Genomic DNA, 19,214 nt, shown 5'->3' with positions numbered 1-19,214 from the left:
CACCATGCTCTCTTTGTGGAGGCATCTTCTTAACTCAAACCCATAACCACATAGTCTTGGTGCAAACTGCCTCACAGTCGGCGCTCTGTCTACACACTCAGGAAAACCATCTTTGATACCACTTAATGGGGACACTACCCAAGCACAGAATGGACACAACAAAAAAAGGGAAATTTTATTAACTATAAAAAGAAGATAGTACATTCAGTACAGAGAAAATAGAATTCAAAACATGCCCTAAGGGCTTACAATAGCACAAAACTGGAGATAATTGCTCCTTTTGGTACCTCCTCTCAAATTCCACTCTGAATTGCCTTTTACAATGTCCAAAATATCCTTAAATAGACCCCAGAGGGTTAAGAACTAGGAGTACATTCTAGAAAGTGCTAGTAGGCATCCACCAAACAAGTAGAAGGCTCCAGAAGCCATGTTAGAAGTTGGTGCAAATCTAGAAGAATCCAAAAATAGTAACCGAACTTCTGGGAGGCATAACTTTTGAACCGTAGCTCTGATTGACGAATTGTTTACATTTTTGGAAAGCTCTCGAAGTGATCTATAGCCCTATGGACCATATTTTCTTGTCCCCCATTTTTTGGCCCTTTTTGAGGTCATTTAATGCCCCTAACCTGACTTTGAAGCATTCTTAGGAGGTCTCCAAAAACTAAAAAAATGTGATAACTTTCAAACCGTGGGGCCTTTTGACCTGATTCTTTTTTTGGAATGCTCTAAATTACAATTACATTCATCTAGCCAATTTACACCTTCTAGTTCACCAAAATGATGTCTCAATTACATATTCTTGTTTTTATGACATTTACACGCATCCCAAGGTGTTCAAATTCTCTATCCTAAAACACTGATAGTGGAACTATGAGAGTTGGGACCTTTGTTTGAACCAAATGGGTATCCATAAATGAAAAAACATGAAACAGAAACTAAGTCTAAGTACTTTTTTTTGGGTGACACAGGATTGCCCTTATACCTCTAGATGCTCCTGCATCACTACCATGTGAAAGTTTGTCCTATTTAAGGCTTCCAAAGATTATTAGGTCTCACCTATTAAATGATTTCAACACCCACCTAAAAGTGTGCCTTGTTAAAGGACTTCAACTTACAATAAAGGAAGCACCATGTTAAAGGATTTACAAAAACCTACTAGAACTACTTAGTTAAGAGATTTTAACTGATTCACCTATTAGAATATTTCAGCCTTGATCCTTTAGTTAGAACCTCTCTACTAGACATAAAATTTTCTCTTTCCAGATGTATACTTGATCGCATTGATCAAATGTATCACTTATGTCCTCCTTCTACTTTTCACTATTCTCTTTAACTATTCTGCAATTCATATCTCTCTCACAACTCCTTAGTCACCATGAATTCTATTTCTATGCATAAAAACATCTCCCTTCACACAAATATTCTTTTAGAGTTTTCCTTCATTAAGAAAACTTAGGTGACCTAATGTTAGGTAGAAATCAACAATTGTGATTCACCCATTTTTCCATTTAATTCATCCCTTGATCTAATTGGTTTCATGTGTTGTATAATTATTCTCAATGTAATTATTTCTTATATTTTAGAACTATAAAAAAATCCTTAAGTTAGCCAAAAAATAGTTTATATAGGAGTTTGTGCCATTACAAACATCTATGTCAAAAATTGTTTACTCAACGCTTGAAGCCTCTGATTCTCAACATCCAATATATCTTCAATGTTGTAACATTACATTTGAATGACTTGACATCCAATATTCTCTCAACATCTAAATCACTTATCATGTATTAGCTTTCTCATCAGTAGAGTGACTTGGCACTAACTATCTACTTGACACATACTGGTGCTCGACACATACTATACATTTTTCTTGACATGCATTATCTAACATCTTATGCTTGACATACCCTTCTTTCTTGGCACTAAGTATTGTTAAGTAATAACTTAACTATATTGTCACTCATATGTCAAAACCAAAATGAGATCAACAATATAAATGAATTATACTTTCCAACTGAAACTAGTGCCTTTCAAATTTCATGTGTGCTATCTAGATGTTGGCATTTATGCAACTTTTGTAAACCATCATATTGAAGGAAACAAACTTTCAAACACATGGTCTTATAATAAATGTATCCATCATCTTGTTTACATAGTACACTTCAAATAAATTCTCTTGGTGACTTGGGAGGTAATTATAGACCACATTCCTACAATATGTCATTAGTATGGAAATTACAACATATATAACGATAAATATTATAATGCATAGAAAACTCAACATGAACCCTACAAGAACCTATATCGTGTGTATGATTTATCATAACATAGAAACCTTTGGCTGATATTAATTTGAGGAAATATTTGAAGTAACATTTTGTAAAATTGTGTATGAGTCATAGAGAAAAAATGTTTTTCATGTGGCTCACCATTTTTTTCAATTCATCTTTTGACAACATCATTTTGGTTTGGTGAATCCCTTGTGTTATCAAGCCAAAAAAATCCTATTGATGTTTTTAGTGCATCAACCATAACTTTATCCTTACATGGGAGGCTACCTTGGAATGACCAAAAAGAAGTCTCAATAGAACTCTCAATTTTCTCTTGCCTTGCTAAGGCTTTGACTAATGTTGTTCAAGTTAACCTTAATGATTTACATGTTTTTCTTATCATATGAGTTTTTTCCAAATCCCATTACGATTCATGCAAGGACCAGTCAACTTGTAGAATCTTTAGTATGTTTTTTTGAACCAATGGATTGTGTATGCATCAAAGATATTTCTAACAATTCCTCTTTCAATTATATTTTAGATGATCTTAACCCCAAAGTTCTTAGTGTCTCTCTAAATTTCAGATTTTTAACAATTTCAACAAGTTAGTATCTTCCACTTTGATTTAATTTTTCAAAATAGTTATTCCAAATATTTTGAATAGTTCTCCTACAATTTATTTCTATCATTTGATCATGCATTGGCTTCAAAATAATTTCATCATTCTCAATTATATACTTTGGTTTCACAAGAATAGAAGTAGGTGTAAATAATCTAGTATTCTAACTTACTCATATTTCAATTTGACACAATGCTCAACTCCTTAAAAACTTCTTATCATTCTTATAATACTTTTGTGGTGAATAATACTTATTGTCATGCCCAAATTTGATAAGGCAAAACAAAACCAATTTTTTTTTGAAAGGTGAACTAAAGGATAGCACATATAGACCTATACTTTGTTATGAATATTCTATTAGACTAAGGGGTGTTTGGTATAAAAACTCATGTTTCTCAATAACATTGAGATATTACTTATTTGACCATTGATTTGGAGGTAATACTTAACAACATTAATGAATACCTCAAACATGTATTAAGGTTCATGGGTACAAGAGTAGAATTCTAGGGTATCATTTGAAGATAAATAATCCTAGGTAATGTAGGAGAATTTGTTTCTTCTAGAATCCAAGACTTCAAATTTTCAAGGATACCAATTAGATTTCAAACCTTTGTTGAAAATCTAAAACTATAATCATAAAAGATAGATGGTGGTATCATGTTGATTCCACATTATAACCATGTAATAAGGCATGGTGTATATAAATGTGAAGCATAATTCTTTATCAATGCAGTGGTGATAACTCAGAATTTGTGAATGTATAGAGTATATATGTCCTAAATGTTCAAGTCATTATATATATATTTTATATATATATATATATATATATATATATATATATATATATATATATACATCTTCAACTCATTACGTTCCATGCCCAATTTTATTATGTTTTATTTTAATATAGGTACACCTATTTTAATGAATTCTTACATTTTTTTAAAAACTATTAATTATTTATTTTCCCAACTACTACAATGTATTACCACATACTAACCCTTTTTTCATTAACTATTATTTTATTTTAATAATCCTAATAGTAAATCAAACTAAGCTTACATGAATCTATTAACCTTAACGTACTTAACTACTAGTTTAACTTCTAATCAATCTATACTTACCAACTAATTTAATTATTAACTACTATAGATATTTAACCATTACGAATTTATCATTTCTTGCTTTTGATATTCAATGACTTAAATAAAAAATTTTATTACTATATTACCCACTTATTTAAAACTATAATTTAACTTATTACTAACTACAACTTTATTTAAATTATAATTATTATTAACTATTTCTATTAGTAAGTCATCCTAACTGTCTTACTAATATTTAAAAACTTTTCAACTACCCATTTCCCACCTACCACTAAGTCCTCTACTAACTAAGATGTATTAACTAACTATTATCCACACAATTTATCCTACCAAAAAATCTTCCCCTTCCCATGTAAAATTTCCTCCCCCATGGCTCATGTGACCAAAAAGGAAGGACATCTACTTATGATGTCCCCTTTGAGTGCTATCTCCAAGGTATTAAGAAAGTGGGGTTTTGTGCAATGTTTCTGGGAGAAAAATCTCTTGATTTTATCACCCCCTCACCTTTTCCATCTTACTTACTTCCTTCCCAAGGCCTATGCAAGCTTTGTTGGAAGTGGGAACATGATACCATGTGTGAGACAAGGGAAAATTTCACAACTTTACTATGCATTAAATTTCATGGATCTACTTATGTACAAGAGCTATCTACAATATGAATTTCCAAAAGAATGATGTATATTTCATACATGAATTGTTTCTTTATTCTTATACAAAAATGAAGATACTATATTCTTTCTTTGACAATTTCATTTACATGCATAACATATTCCAAATTTTACATCTCCACATTTCCCTTTTACATTTTAGAGAACATAACAATGAAGATTTGACCTTCATAACCCATATCAAATGACATGAAAAGGATGAAATCATCACAATACTTGATTCTTCAACAATGACAAGGGAAAACCCTAGCTTCTTCATGATGTTTGATTCCACAACTTGCACAAAACAATACAAAACTAGGAACCATGGAGGCTCACCTCCCATCCTAGGCTTCTATGAAGCCACCCACTAAGTAGGGAAAGAAAAGTTCAAATGGGATACACACACAACATTTTATAATGCATTAAATTAAACAAAACATACAATCCCTTCCATGGCTTGCACATTGATTCACCATTAGAATCATAATTACATTGGGTGAAGATGGGCTCTTCAAAGAGGAGAATGCCATACCCAAAAAAACTCAAACTAAAAGTGCATTCTTGTCACTCAAGGATATCATAAAATCTCCTTCTTCTCACACATACACCTATACCTCCAAAACAACAAAATGTATATGGCTTCAATGGAGCCCATACTCCATGAAAGAAAGAACAACTCCTCATCATGAGGTAGATTTTCTCAACTACAATGTTAAGCCCAACTCAACCCTTCACCCAAGGCTTCTCTTCCCTCCCAAGGGTGATTGAAGCCTTCACAGCCATGAAATAATTCAAAATTCAAACAAAACAAGGAGATCAAGGAAGAAAACAAAGAAAATGCATGAAACACAATGTACAATTGCAACACAACGCAAAGATTACAATAACAATATATGATCCCATAAAAACACTCTATACTTGCAAATTCATTATGCAATGCTAAAACAAAATGGACATGGTTTGAGAACCAACCTTGGTCCAAGATAAACGCAATGCTAGTTGATGAAGATCTCCCTTAGCCTCCCTCCAAATCCCTAACTATCTATAAACTTAGATAGTGGGTGAACACCCCACTAGTTTGTCCAAGACTCTCTAAAAAGGTCTTCTCACTAAATATTTTGGCAAAAACACCAAGCCACTTCCTCTTACAAAATTATCTCCCCCTAAGTTTTTTATTTTTGACTTAGTGGAAACATGGGAAAGAACTCATGTGACAAATCCATTTTCGAATTGGTGGAAGAATGCATGAATAAAGGCCCCCCCTAGGCTATCTAGGCATTAATATGGTCAAAAATAGGCATCTAACATGTTATACTATCATATGGGTAGCTTATTTTCACAGAAAGCACGCTTTGGGACCACCTAATGACCCTTCAAACCCTTGGTCAAGTCTAAATTAGAATTTATTTTGATTGTGACCCATCCTATCCCTTCTCAAGTGGGTTTACTTAATCATTAAAAAGGTAATTTGTTTTAGGGTAAAATGCTACCATGACCAAAACCTTAGGTGACACATCATTAACACAAAAATATATATACAAGTGTCAACTGACACATAAAAGCACATTACACACTATCATAACATGTCCCTAATATACTTTTTATATTAAAATTTCCACATACACACTGGCAAGCTCACATTGATGAAATAAAATACATCATAATGAGGCTTTTGGACCTTCCAAAGATTCACCTTGGCTAAACCATGTTTACATGAATTTGGACCTTATTTTTCACAAAATTTCCATGGTTCCACTTCTTGTAGACTAAACTCAAGCATCAGTAGTCAAAGGAGGTAATATAAAATACATATCATAAATGAATATAAATCCAAATGTTACATAATCCAGATAAGCATAATTTAATTAAATTATTTTTCTTAATCATTTCAAATAAAACATTCAAATTGTTAAAATATCAAAATCTACATATCACCTTTAATCAGAAATCATCATAATCAAATTAATATTTTGCATCACATCATAATATAATTTCTATTCTATGATGTGTAAAGTTGTATCCATATTTGTTTGATAATCCCATGCACAATACTAGGTTCTTAGTACATATCATAGATGCAAAATGCTTTTGTAAATGTCAATATCAATAGAGAAAATAAGCCATTGTCCATCTAAGTCTCAAATAGATGTCAAAATATGCAAGTCTTGAATATCAAAATGCAAGCAAAAAATCTATGCTATGATGGGTCAGGGTCAGGCCTCACACTTATTCCTCAATAAACTCAATGTCTTATCAATTCTAAAATTTCTAGCCAATCCACCACAATCCTTTTCCTTAATCAAATTAACTCTCATAGCACTTCTTGGTATACATAACTAAATTCATTTGAACAACATACCTTCTTTCATGAAATACTCATCATACTTACTCATGTGATCTCATATATTTGGTGCCCTACACTCTCTCCATGCCTCAGAAAAATCAAGGCTAGTATCATATAACTCCTTGATTTCATCAAAATCAAGAACTTCAAACTTCATCTTAGTCAACAAAGAATGTCTTCTAATCAATTCATCAAAAACTTGGTTAGTAACTTCACTTTTATGCTTGATCACAAATGTTAAATTGTGCTAGTACTCAACCCACTTTGTATTTCTCTAATTTAATTTATGTTGACTTCCCAAATACTATAAATCTTTATGATTAGTATACAAAAAAAACTCCTTAGGAATCAAATTATGTCTCCACTTCTTGAAGGCTTGAACAATAACATAAAACTATTGTTCATATACATAATACTTCCTTTTAGTATATTATAATTTTCACTAAAGAAAGCAATAGGGTTACCTTCTTGACTCGACATAGCTCTTACTGCACTAGCACTTGTATCACATTCAACTTGAAACACTTTATTGAAATCATGCAAATCCAATATAGGTAACTCAACAAACTTTTTTTTTGAAGTCCCAAAAATCTTACTTGGTCCATGTGTCTATTTAAAATCCTTTTTATCTCCTCCCATTGTCTCAGTCATAACATTACAAAAAAAAAATTGATATTCTTTATAAATTTGTCATTGTCACATTGTCTTAGTCATCAAATTCTCCTCTTTCAATCTATGTAATTCATATCTAATATGCTCAAGATGTTCTTCCTTAGTCTTAGGAAATATCAGAATATCATCCAAATAAACAATCACAAACTTACCCAAATTTTTCTTGAGAACTTCATTCATCAACCTCATGAAAGTACTAGTGCATTAGTCAAACCAAAAGGAGTTACCAACCATTCATACAAACAATCTTTTTTATTGGAAGAATTATTTTATTCATTACCTTCTATAATTATGATATGATGATAATCACTCTTCAAATCAATCTTAGTACCTTTTCTCCACTCAAACAATCCATTATATCATTCATCCTTGGCATAGGAAATCTATATTTCACTGTGATCTTGTTAATAGCTCTAGACTAAATACACATTTTTCATTTTCCATTCTTCTTAGGTGTTAATACAATAGGTACAACACATGGACTTAAACTATATATGATCAAACCTTTCTACAACAACTCATTATCACTATCATTATCACCCATTATCACTATCTGTCACTCAATCATCATTATTGTCTATCACTCAATTGCTACTAACTTATTTCACTCTCTTATTAATGAAACAACTAGGTCTTCTGGGAATCATGGAAAAATAGATTTGATTCTTCTTCATTTTATTTTCAAATTTTCTTTTCATTTTCCACACAAACTCAAATAGTAGTACAATTAAGCTCATCTAGACTCCCAATCAAAGGAAACAATATTTTATTTTTCCCATTCACCCAAAGAGTATACTAATTAAATATTCCATCATGTATAGAATATCTATCATATTACCAAGGTCTACTCAACAAAATATGACAACAATATATAGGCATAACATCACCTAGAACTTCATCAAAGTAATTTCCAATATTTAAATTCACAACACATTATTCACTTAACAATATATTATGCTCATCTCTAATCCATAAAACATGATAGCGTTTAGGATGCATCAACCTTTACAATTTTAACTTTGTAACCAACTCCTCTAATGCCAATTTTGATGAACTTTCACTGCCAATGATGATTTTGTAGAATTTTCCATCCATCCTACATCTTGTCTTGAAAATAATTCTCCTTAGGACATGTTCCTCGTCAACTCCCATACTACATAAAGTTCTTCATAGCATGATATTTTCTCTATCCTTAGGTCCACTTGTTGAACCCTTAATGTCTTCTTGAATCATAACATTTATGTTACTTTGTTCATTCTCACTAGAGGATCTACACTCAAAGGATCTATGCCCTTCTTTACCACATCTAAAAGAATTACCACAAAAATTGTAAGACCCCTCCTCTTATGCATTAAATAAAAACATAGTTTTTCAAATCCAAAGGATAATTTTTGTAATAATGTGTTGGATACAATTGTTTAATTGTGTATTGTCTTTGATGTTATACAAATGGCATATCAATTGATAGTTAGTGCTTACCGAGCACACTTGGTGAGCAAGACAGTTTTCCTTGTCTATCAAGCATTCCTGAGTTTATTCTATGAAGATAGTGTCCACCAAGCTCACTCAATCATCAAAGGAAATTTAGGTAGAAAAGAGTTTTAACCAAGCTCACTTGGTTAATAAAGGAAAGTTGGATAGAGTTAGTGATAACCAAGTTCACTCAGTTACCAAAGGAGTTTTGCAAGTTTGCAATGTTAATCGAACATCCATTAGTTAACATAGGAAATTGTCTTAGAACTAGTGTTAACTGAGCAAGGTTAGCTAATGAAGGATTTTTTTGTTTTGGAATATAAATATTAATTATTGGTTCTAGTTTAATATGGCTATGAATATTGGTCACTCTAATTTATATTGAGTTTACTTGACAATCTGAATAATATAAATATAAGGTCAAGTTGTGATTTTCAAGTGTATGCAAGTGTGTTGATTAGATTGAAAAGAAAAGAGTGGAAGCAAACTTGAAGGATAAGTAGATATCCTTGTGGAGCCAAAAAGTAATATTCAAATAGGAAGGATCGAGTTTAACCAAAATAGAGATTTGGATTCAAAATTTTAGTTGCATCACAATAAGGCCATTTCATTGCTACTCTCTAACCATTGTAGAAATGATCTAAAATCTCTTAACATAGTTGGTTTAATAGCCAATTGTAAATCCTCTAAAAAAGTGGTATTTAAATTGAATTGTTTTTAAGACCTCTCACAAGGCCACTCCTAACAAGGTGATTAAATCCTCTAAGAAGGTCACACCTAATAGTGTGTTTTATAACCTTTAACCAGGTTGGCTCTTAATAGGGCCAACTTAGAAGAGTGAAAAATAATAACTAGTTACATTGGTGGTTTTTCCCATATTGGGTTTCCATGTTAAATATGGTGTCTCATGTGTTCATTTATTTTCTCTCATGTTTACAAGTTAATTGCTGATAGTATTAGATCTGCTAAAGTAATTCATACTCTATATCTACCAAGTTACAACAATTTCTATTTGTTTACCAAGTTGTAGTAGTAATCAGTTTTATTAGTCTAACTTATATTATTGACATCTAAGGGATCTAGGATCTATTTTAATGGTAAATAATTCACACCCCCCTCTCAGTTACTCCTATATTTCCAACACAATGGTCTTTCATATACCTTCATGGGAATTTTCATTAAGGAATTAAAACACCACAATATGATAACATAATGCTAGGTGTTAAGATAAATTAATGTGCATAAAATATGTAGGACTAAATGTGGTAAAATTTTATAGTGATATACTATGGTGAGTATGGATTATCTATATAGGAATAATAACTAAAACAAAATGTAAGTTTGGGTTACGTTCATAGATGCTTGAGAGAGTAGAAGATTTAATTGTGATGGAAATTGAACTAGAGTTTAATGAAAATAAATAGGTGAGCTAGACATGTTCATTAAAGTTGTTCTCATCTACCCCAAATGCTATGAACAATTACCACATCAATGATGACATAACTAGTATGAATTTTGATTATTTGACTTAAGTAAATTTAAGGCTATCCCTCATCTCAGGATCAATGTGCATTGTATGGAAGGATTCTAAATTGGCAAGGAATTCAACATTATGTGACATTTTAGTGTAAATTATTTATGTTGTATTTTGTTATTGGAGGTTAGTGATATTTTTCTCATTTGGATGATATGATGATCTCATGTGTTATTGTTTAGGTAATTTTATAGACATTGATATTTTGGAACCTCTAGGCTATGAGACGATTCTATGTGATTTTATTTAATACATGATTATCCAACTATCTTGTTTTCTATAGGCCAGGATGATACTAATTTGATAAATTAATTGTGATACTTTGGTTGTCAGACATGCTTTCCATGTGATTTTAATTACTTATGTTTTAGCATACTTGTGTATTTGGGGTTATAATTCATATATCATTATTGTTAATGTGAAGTAATTTAATTATCTATAGTAATTTAATTTAATTATCTATTTTTCATTTGAATCCTACATTGGTGTATGTAAGTTGATTTTACATTTGGATTAGATAAAAATGATCATGGTTTATTATGTTTAGAAATGTGGATTTAAGTGTGTCAATGAAAGTGGACATTGAGATTTGATATTTTAATATTTTCAATATTTTATTTGAGAATGATTATAAAAGGGAAAGTTAATTGGAAATGATGAAATATGAAAGCCTAATGTTAAAGGTGAAAGTGATTTATTGCATTTATTTATATATTGCTTATATAGTTTTCTTGGACTACTGATGCTTGAGTGTAGTGTGTAGGATTTTAACCATGGGTTTTAGTGGGGAACTAAGGCTCAAGCCCATGTGAACATGACATAACCAAGGTTGAATCAGTGGAAAAGATTCAAACCTCATTCTAATGTGTTTTGTTTCATAAAAATGAATTATATAGGTGTGTAATAGTTTAATGCATATATAATTAGAGACATGTCACTATAAATGTAATGTGTTATTTTTATGTGTCACTTGACACTTGTCTTGTCATTTAGGGTTTTGGGAAAAAGTCACCTAACCTAAAGCTAACCCAATGCAATACCAAAATTAACCCCTTATGGTAGAGTGTTAAGAGAAGTCTCCATCAAGGAAAATTTGAATTCCAACTTCCTATTAATTTTTAAGGATTAAATACTAGTCCTAGAGGGTCATTTTGGCAAAAATAAGTGCTCTCATGATAGTACTATGGGTTATGCATCCAAATTCAATTAGCCTAGATGACCTTGGGAACCCTCCAGACATGTCACTTTCTTATAATTTTGAAATTGAAGAGTTTACATGTTTCTTCCACTTGGTCAAGATTACAATTTCAGAAAGGGGTAAGGATGTAAGAAAAGGGAGGCTTCTTTTTTGGGTCATTTTTGGCTAAGAGAGAAGTTGGAGGTTTTTTAGAGTGCTTGGTGGAAATTAGTGGGTTTCCTACCCATACTCTAATGTTAGAGACTCTAAGGTTTTGGAATATTGGAGGGAGCTCTTCTACAACTTTTCATTTCCATTTTGCAAAAGAAATAAAGGTTGGTGTTTTCTTTCCATGTAGTTATGTTCCTCCATTTTTGGATTTGAATCATGGCATTTCATTCATGAGCATGTAGGAAATGAGGATTTCATTATAAGAAAAAATGTGGTATCATCTTGTATCACATTGTGTTGTGCTATGATGAGAATGAAGTTTTTATTCTCATTATTTCTTGCTTTGTTTTCTCATAATTTTATTCATGAGATTTATTATGGGTGTGAAGACTTCACTCACCCTCTGGGAATGGAAGAAAAGTCTTGGGTGAAGGGGTTGGTTGGGCTTGAAATTTAGTTGAGAACCTTAGAGTATGGGATCCATTGTATGCCATAATTTTTCATATCATGTTTTGGGGGTGATGAGGGAAGCATGATATAGAAAGGAATTTTATGGAGTATGAGCTCCAAGGAAGCTATAGTCGACGGTAGTGTGTTGGATGATGATTTTGAAATCCTCTAAAGGGCATAAAATTTGATGTTTTGTGAAAGCCTTGAAAGGATATGGATTTTTTTTATTGTAGATATTATTTGATATGGAAATTCTTCTATTTGAAAAGCACACTTTACCCTATGTTCATGGTTCCATAGGTGAACCATTGTGAAATATCCTTGGGATGGAATTGTTCAATGTTGTAATGTGGTTTGAATACATTTGTAAGATTGGAACCTAGTTTGAGCCTTATTTCTCTAGCTCAGTGGTGGTCTCTTTAGAGACCTATGGTTGGGAGGAGAGTACCCATGGTCCTTGTTGTTTTGTTGTGATGCATTTGTAGATTAGTGTTTAAGGGAACAATGGAAAAAACTTGGAAAGATCACCTTGTAGGTGTTTCTTGAAGGATAAAACTTGTCATTGTGCATTGTACATGTATTGGAGAATCTCTCCATCTTATTCATGTTGTTTGAATGAATGGTTGCATAGTAGAAAGGAAGGGATGTGTAACTTTGTAACATATTTGAAGGGATGAAATCCTTCTCCATATTATTGTATATTGCATTGTGAGAGTTGTACCCTCCTATTTTGTCATTTGTGTATAGTATTGAAAAAAAAATGAGAACTTCATTTTATGTACATTATTGTGGAGAATAGATCCATAAAGGGAGTGAATAAATTTGGATACTATCATATGTATTTGTATTGCAATATTCAATGTCATGCATTCAATTGCATTTGAGAGGAAAGTTTTATTTATCATAGTAGTCATTAACAAAATATAAAAGGGGTTCATCTGAAAAGGATGGTCATTTCTTTTGAATACTCAAGAAAGGGACAATATGATGTAGACATTTAGTTGTACTCAAGGTTCATTTACTAAGTATCAACATTTAGTTTATGAAAGTTTATGAGAAACATGTATACAAAACATGCTTGATCTTCTCCATGATTTTTGTGATGTATGGTTAGGATGAAAATATAATCACAATTTACTTGATAATGTGTAGAAATTATTTAGTTGAATTCATAGTTAATCATGTGCAAGTTCATACAAGACATATATTTATGGTGTTACAAGTGAATATTTCATTAGGATTTCTTCAATTTTAAGTTATAAATGATTCCATGAGGCTTCAATAAGATATTCAATTAGATGCATAAGTTTGGAAGTTAGTTAATTCATTAAACTAAGGTCTTGTTAAACTAAATTCATGAGTATGATATTTATATTAAATATCAAATTAAATACTTATAACATCATAGATGCATAGAGAAAATAATCAATAGACAGAATGACTTAAATCCACCATTGGAACACTAGTGTGTAAGTGAAAAATCACTCTCTAGATTTTGTATGAGAGTGGAGAATAATAGAATAAAGTCATATTTTTATTATAGACCACTAAAATATTGGTAGGTAATATTCTAACTTCTAAACTTGAAATAAAAATATTATAGAAACAATAACTTATAAAAATATATATACATAGGGATTTTAAACTCTACACATTGCCCTAGCAAGAATCAACCACTCTAATACAACCAAGAAACATTTTTTTTTAGAATTTTTTTTTAAAAAAATAATTTTAAAAAAAATTTAAATATATAAATAAATAAATAAATATATATATATATATATAATACAACTGATATGAAAAGATGGGAGCCGATACCATTTGGTTGGTGGTCCCCCACTATACACACTTCTCCATAATTCCCACACCACTCTTCCATCTAGTTGTGACTTTGTGTACTTTCCCCTCTTATTGGTGGGATGTTGACTTGGATTACTACCAATATTTTGTACAGTCCTTTCATATTTAGATGGTTCTTTCATATGTAAATGTTCCTAAAAAGAATGCATGGAGGCTTGGGAAGTACACCCAGCTTGGGAAGTGCCAATAATCATGAGGGGGAGGGAGAATTAGGTGGCCAAGTGGCTAGTAGGGATCCTTGGTAGCTACAGTTGGTATAGCACATTAGTTGAAGAGTTAGATGGAGGGGCACATATAAACAATGTAAAGGAGGGCCTAAGCAAAGTTTTGTGGAGAGAGCAAAGAATCACATGACTTCCACCCACCTATTTCCTTCTCCCAAGATGCCTTAAAGGGGGCCACCAAAGGACATGGGTTGGCCCTCTCATTTCATTTCACCCATGTGCCACCATCAAAATTCCCTTGGGTTTTTGGTAGAAATTAGAGAGCATGCAAATTTGATGGATGGTAGTTAGTTTAAAACAATGGTTAGTAAGTGGGGAAAGTTTAGTATGAGGAAGTCTGTAAGATAGTATGGTAAGTTTAGGGATTAGTGTAATACATAAGTGTGTTTAGAAATGTATTAAAATGTTGGTTATAGAATTAGTTAATACTATGAGTGTTAGAAGTTAATGGATTTTAGTTATTACTAAGAAATAGTAGATAGTTGAACATAGATTAAACGTAATAAATTTAAAAGTGAATGTATATGTTTTAATTAATAGATGTTTAGAAGTATGTGGTTAGAAATTTATGAAAATAGGAATATAGATGGGATATGAAATATGTAATGTAAGGCCTAGAATTTTTATATGCATTATTATACAATTAATTTTATAGAAGGCTAAGATATACATCTATTTTTTTGAGTTGTAAAAGTGAACACCAAATAGGAAAGAGATGTAAGTAGATAGGTAGTGAAGATTATTGAATCTATTACCACTTAAATAAATTTGAGTAGCAATTAGTTAATGAATATGGTTATAAATGATACAAGTAAAATTATGGTCATTAGAGTAACATCGTAATTACCTTATATTTTTCATCACTTTTCCATTAATATTTTCCCTTATCTTGCACAAAACTACCATATTTTCTACCTTCTCTAGAAGATCTACCTCTACCTATTGGGAATCTAGCACTTCTACCTCTTTGTCTTTATTCATGCTTCTTTGTCAAGATCTCGTCATCTATCAAGGAATTTTGTTATGCTTCTTCCACACTTTCTAGTTTATTATTTCATATTGGATTCTAGATCTCAACCCATTGAGATACCTTGTAACTTTCTCAAGCTGATCATCCACATGTCCAAATCTGATGTCTAATCTATAAAATTCCTCACTATACTCCTTTATAGTCATGACCTTTTGTCTCAAATTCTAGATCATTCTCAACAAGATAACTTGGTAATCAAGAGGAATGAACTTCTTCTTCACCTTTTTCACCATTTTTATCCAATTCTTGATCTTATCCTTTCCTCTCCTTTTTCTATTAGTTTAAAAATTCTCCCATTATAATGAAGCATGACTTTTCAACCTAGTGACTACAATTTTCACCTTCCTATTATCAAGAGTGTTCTAAAACTCAAAGCTCTTCTCCATTTCAGAGATCTAATCCAACATAGCATTGGTATCCAACTTTACATCATAAGGAATAACTTCTACAGTAGGCTTTGAATGTTCCCTAGACAATACTCACATCATCAAGATGTGCTCCTCTCCTCTAGGCTATCTCTACATCTAATTTGGCTACAATTTGTCTCTACATGTCCATAATAGTTGTGTTAGCATTTCCTCTACCTTGAATGATCTTTACAAATAGGGTCCTTCAAGATCATTACCCTCTCCAAGTTATATGTCAAATCCTTATATATTCACCCCTACAACCAAATTCAACCTAGGTATCTACACAATCCAATCTCCACAAGGAAAAACCTCAAGCTCTGGTACCACTTAATAAAATGAGGGAATGAACAACATGGTCCAAAAGTACACCTAACTATCCAAATACCTTGTTGAGTAAACACAATGGAAGAAAACATGGAGAGAACATAACACTTTTATTGATTCATCAAGTTATCAAAATACATGCCCATCTATAAGGCCTTCTTAGTTATGGCTAGATACATATACAAATTCAGGATCTATTTTCTACCTTCAAATTGCAATTCCAAAAAATAATTCTATGAATTATCTAAGTCCCTACCCCTAAACTAATCCAAATACCTCTATTTATCCTTGCTAAAATAGATTAGAGGAAATTCTAGATCATTACATAATAGAAAGGTTGACCTCAAAATAGTCTATACTCATCCCAAGGCAAGGTCCTATCATTAAATTCATGGTCCAAATTAAATACTCAAGTCAGTTCAAATTAAGAACCAATCATAGATAAAATTAGTTAAAGAAGGACCCAAGCATCAACAAATATAAGGTTTACTCAAAACATGAAGGAACATTCAATCAACACTAGACAACTTGGTTAACACCACTGGTTAACACTAACACTATTAGAATTCGGTTAATACTGTGGGTACTTGGTTAACATTGCATGTAGCTAGTTAACATTGTGTGTAATCAGTTAACATTGTGTATACTTGGTTGACACTATGAGTACTTAGCTAACACTAGGAACTTCATGATAACACTATTAGAATGACTAAAAGAGAAGGATTACAAGGTAATCCAGGTTGCTCCTACATTAGGGGAGGGGTATAGAGGTGGATTACAAGACAGAGAGAAGGGGATATTAGAGAGAGAGAGAGAGGAGGAAGATGAGATGGAGAGAGAGATTATTGGATAGGGAGAGGGGAGGGAGGAGAGAGAGAGAGAGAGAGAGAGAGAGAGAGAGAGAGAGAGAGAGAGAGAGAGAGAGTTGATATAATTAACCAAATTATATATTATTGCTCTAGACTTGATTCTACACACTTTTAAAAAAAAAACAATTGTTTGATTATTTTGATGCAAGTTATACTTAGCACACAAATAGGTACCAAAAAGTTAGGACATAGTTAGTTCAATAATTCATAAAAAAAATACTCAACTAAAAATTAGAAAAATTACACAACTTCTAGATATGACTCTTAACTATCATCCTACCACAGAGATTTACAAAATATTAAATATAATTATCTTTTGTACTACACATAAAAAACAACTATGTTATATTTTCTAAAAATATAAGGAACTATATTCTATGTAGACATGTTTTGACCAACCTAATTTTATCTATTTTTAAAAAACTCTATTAGTTTAGAAAGTAGATTCAAATTAATACAATTTATATGTTTTACACATCTTTTCATTATAAGTGGATCACCCTTAAATATCTTGTCCAAGTTTAGGTTTACCTAATTTTTTAAAAACGGTGTCCACTTATACCCAACCTTTTTGTACACTATCTTGATGCACTCACCCTAGTAGAAATAAGTGGCACCAAAGTCTATGGACATATATATCCATGATTATAGTTGATTTATTTAAAATAATTGTCATCAATGCAATAACAATAAAAACGTGAATAGTCTTTCTTATAGAATGTCTAATTTTGATAATTGGTACTCATAACAGAATGTAAAGATCATATTTTTTCTATCCCCTTGCGACCATTGATGATTTTTCTATCAAAACCTAAACACACATATTTAATAAATAAACCATTCTTTATCATCACTTATGCAGAAGTGATATTCTTTTTGATGACTCGTGCTTCATTTATGCTTTGAATACCATCCAAACCTAATTGCGCATGATAATAACACATTTGTACCATAATAGTAACTTGGTCTAAAAAATAGTAGTCTGATTGGATATCCTTTTGATGAATGAAAGAATAGTTTTTTGAAAAGTTAATGTCTACAAGTACCATATGCCAATCCATGCGGGCATCTTCATTATAGTAATATGCAAGACTAAGATGTGAACTATCACCCAAACCTTTCCTTTAGAAAATGTTTGGGCCTTTCTTAAATAGGCAATTTAAACCACTTGGGAAGGTTCTAGATGCTCAAACTTGATAGATAGGAGTAAAAAACCCTAACAATACATATAGAGTCATCCAAATACATCTTTGACAAAATTATTTTAAAATTTTTGGGTAGCCCAACTTCAAAAGGCCATAACTCTTGAACCATTACGTAGATTAGCTATTATAATCACTTTTAGAAAATGTCTACTTTCAATCTACAAGTTCAAAAAGGTGCAAGTGCCCTTTTATCAATTTTTTGGACCTCATCTAGGCACTCTAAGGCCTCCAATGGTAAGCATGGAGATTTTTGTCCTAAATTTTCCACCAAAAATCTGCAATAACTTCTTTGATACTTAAGCTAGAGAAATGGAATTTTTATGGTAGGATTATAATTATGAACATGTAGGAAATTAGAACAATTTAAGCTCATATGAAAAACTTACTAAAAATAGTAAGCTCCCAAAAATAGTAACCACCTTGTCTACTAGTCCTTATTAAAAGAGAAAATATTAAGAAGAAATTTTCTTTGGGTGATGCAAGATTTTTGTTACACCCAAGATGCTCCTACAGCATACACTTGGGGTAATTTGAGAAGTGACTCTATCATGTCTCAAATGTTCAGAGGAAAACCAAGATGGTTAATCTCCTCCCTTGCTAGCCATGATGAATCCTCTATTGGCCTCCCTTTCCATTTGACAAGATATTTCTCATAAGTTTTATTCCTTGTACTTTTTCCAACACAATTGTCTAGTATCTCCTCAACCTCCTTTGTAGCCAAACTAGATGCTAAAATACTTCATTGCAATTCTGCAACTTCATCTCCATCACCTAATTCATAATATTCTGTCAAATCAAAAATATTAAATATTGGTGAAATATTCAA

Source organism: Cupressus sempervirens, chromosome 5 (genome assembly GCF_028749045.1).
Source record: "Cupressus sempervirens isolate cs-2001-9-10 chromosome 5, ASM2874904v1, whole genome shotgun sequence".
NCBI classification, from domain to species: domain Eukaryota; kingdom Viridiplantae; phylum Streptophyta; class Pinopsida; order Cupressales; family Cupressaceae; genus Cupressus; species Cupressus sempervirens.
Note: the sequence above shows the minus strand (reverse complement) of the source record.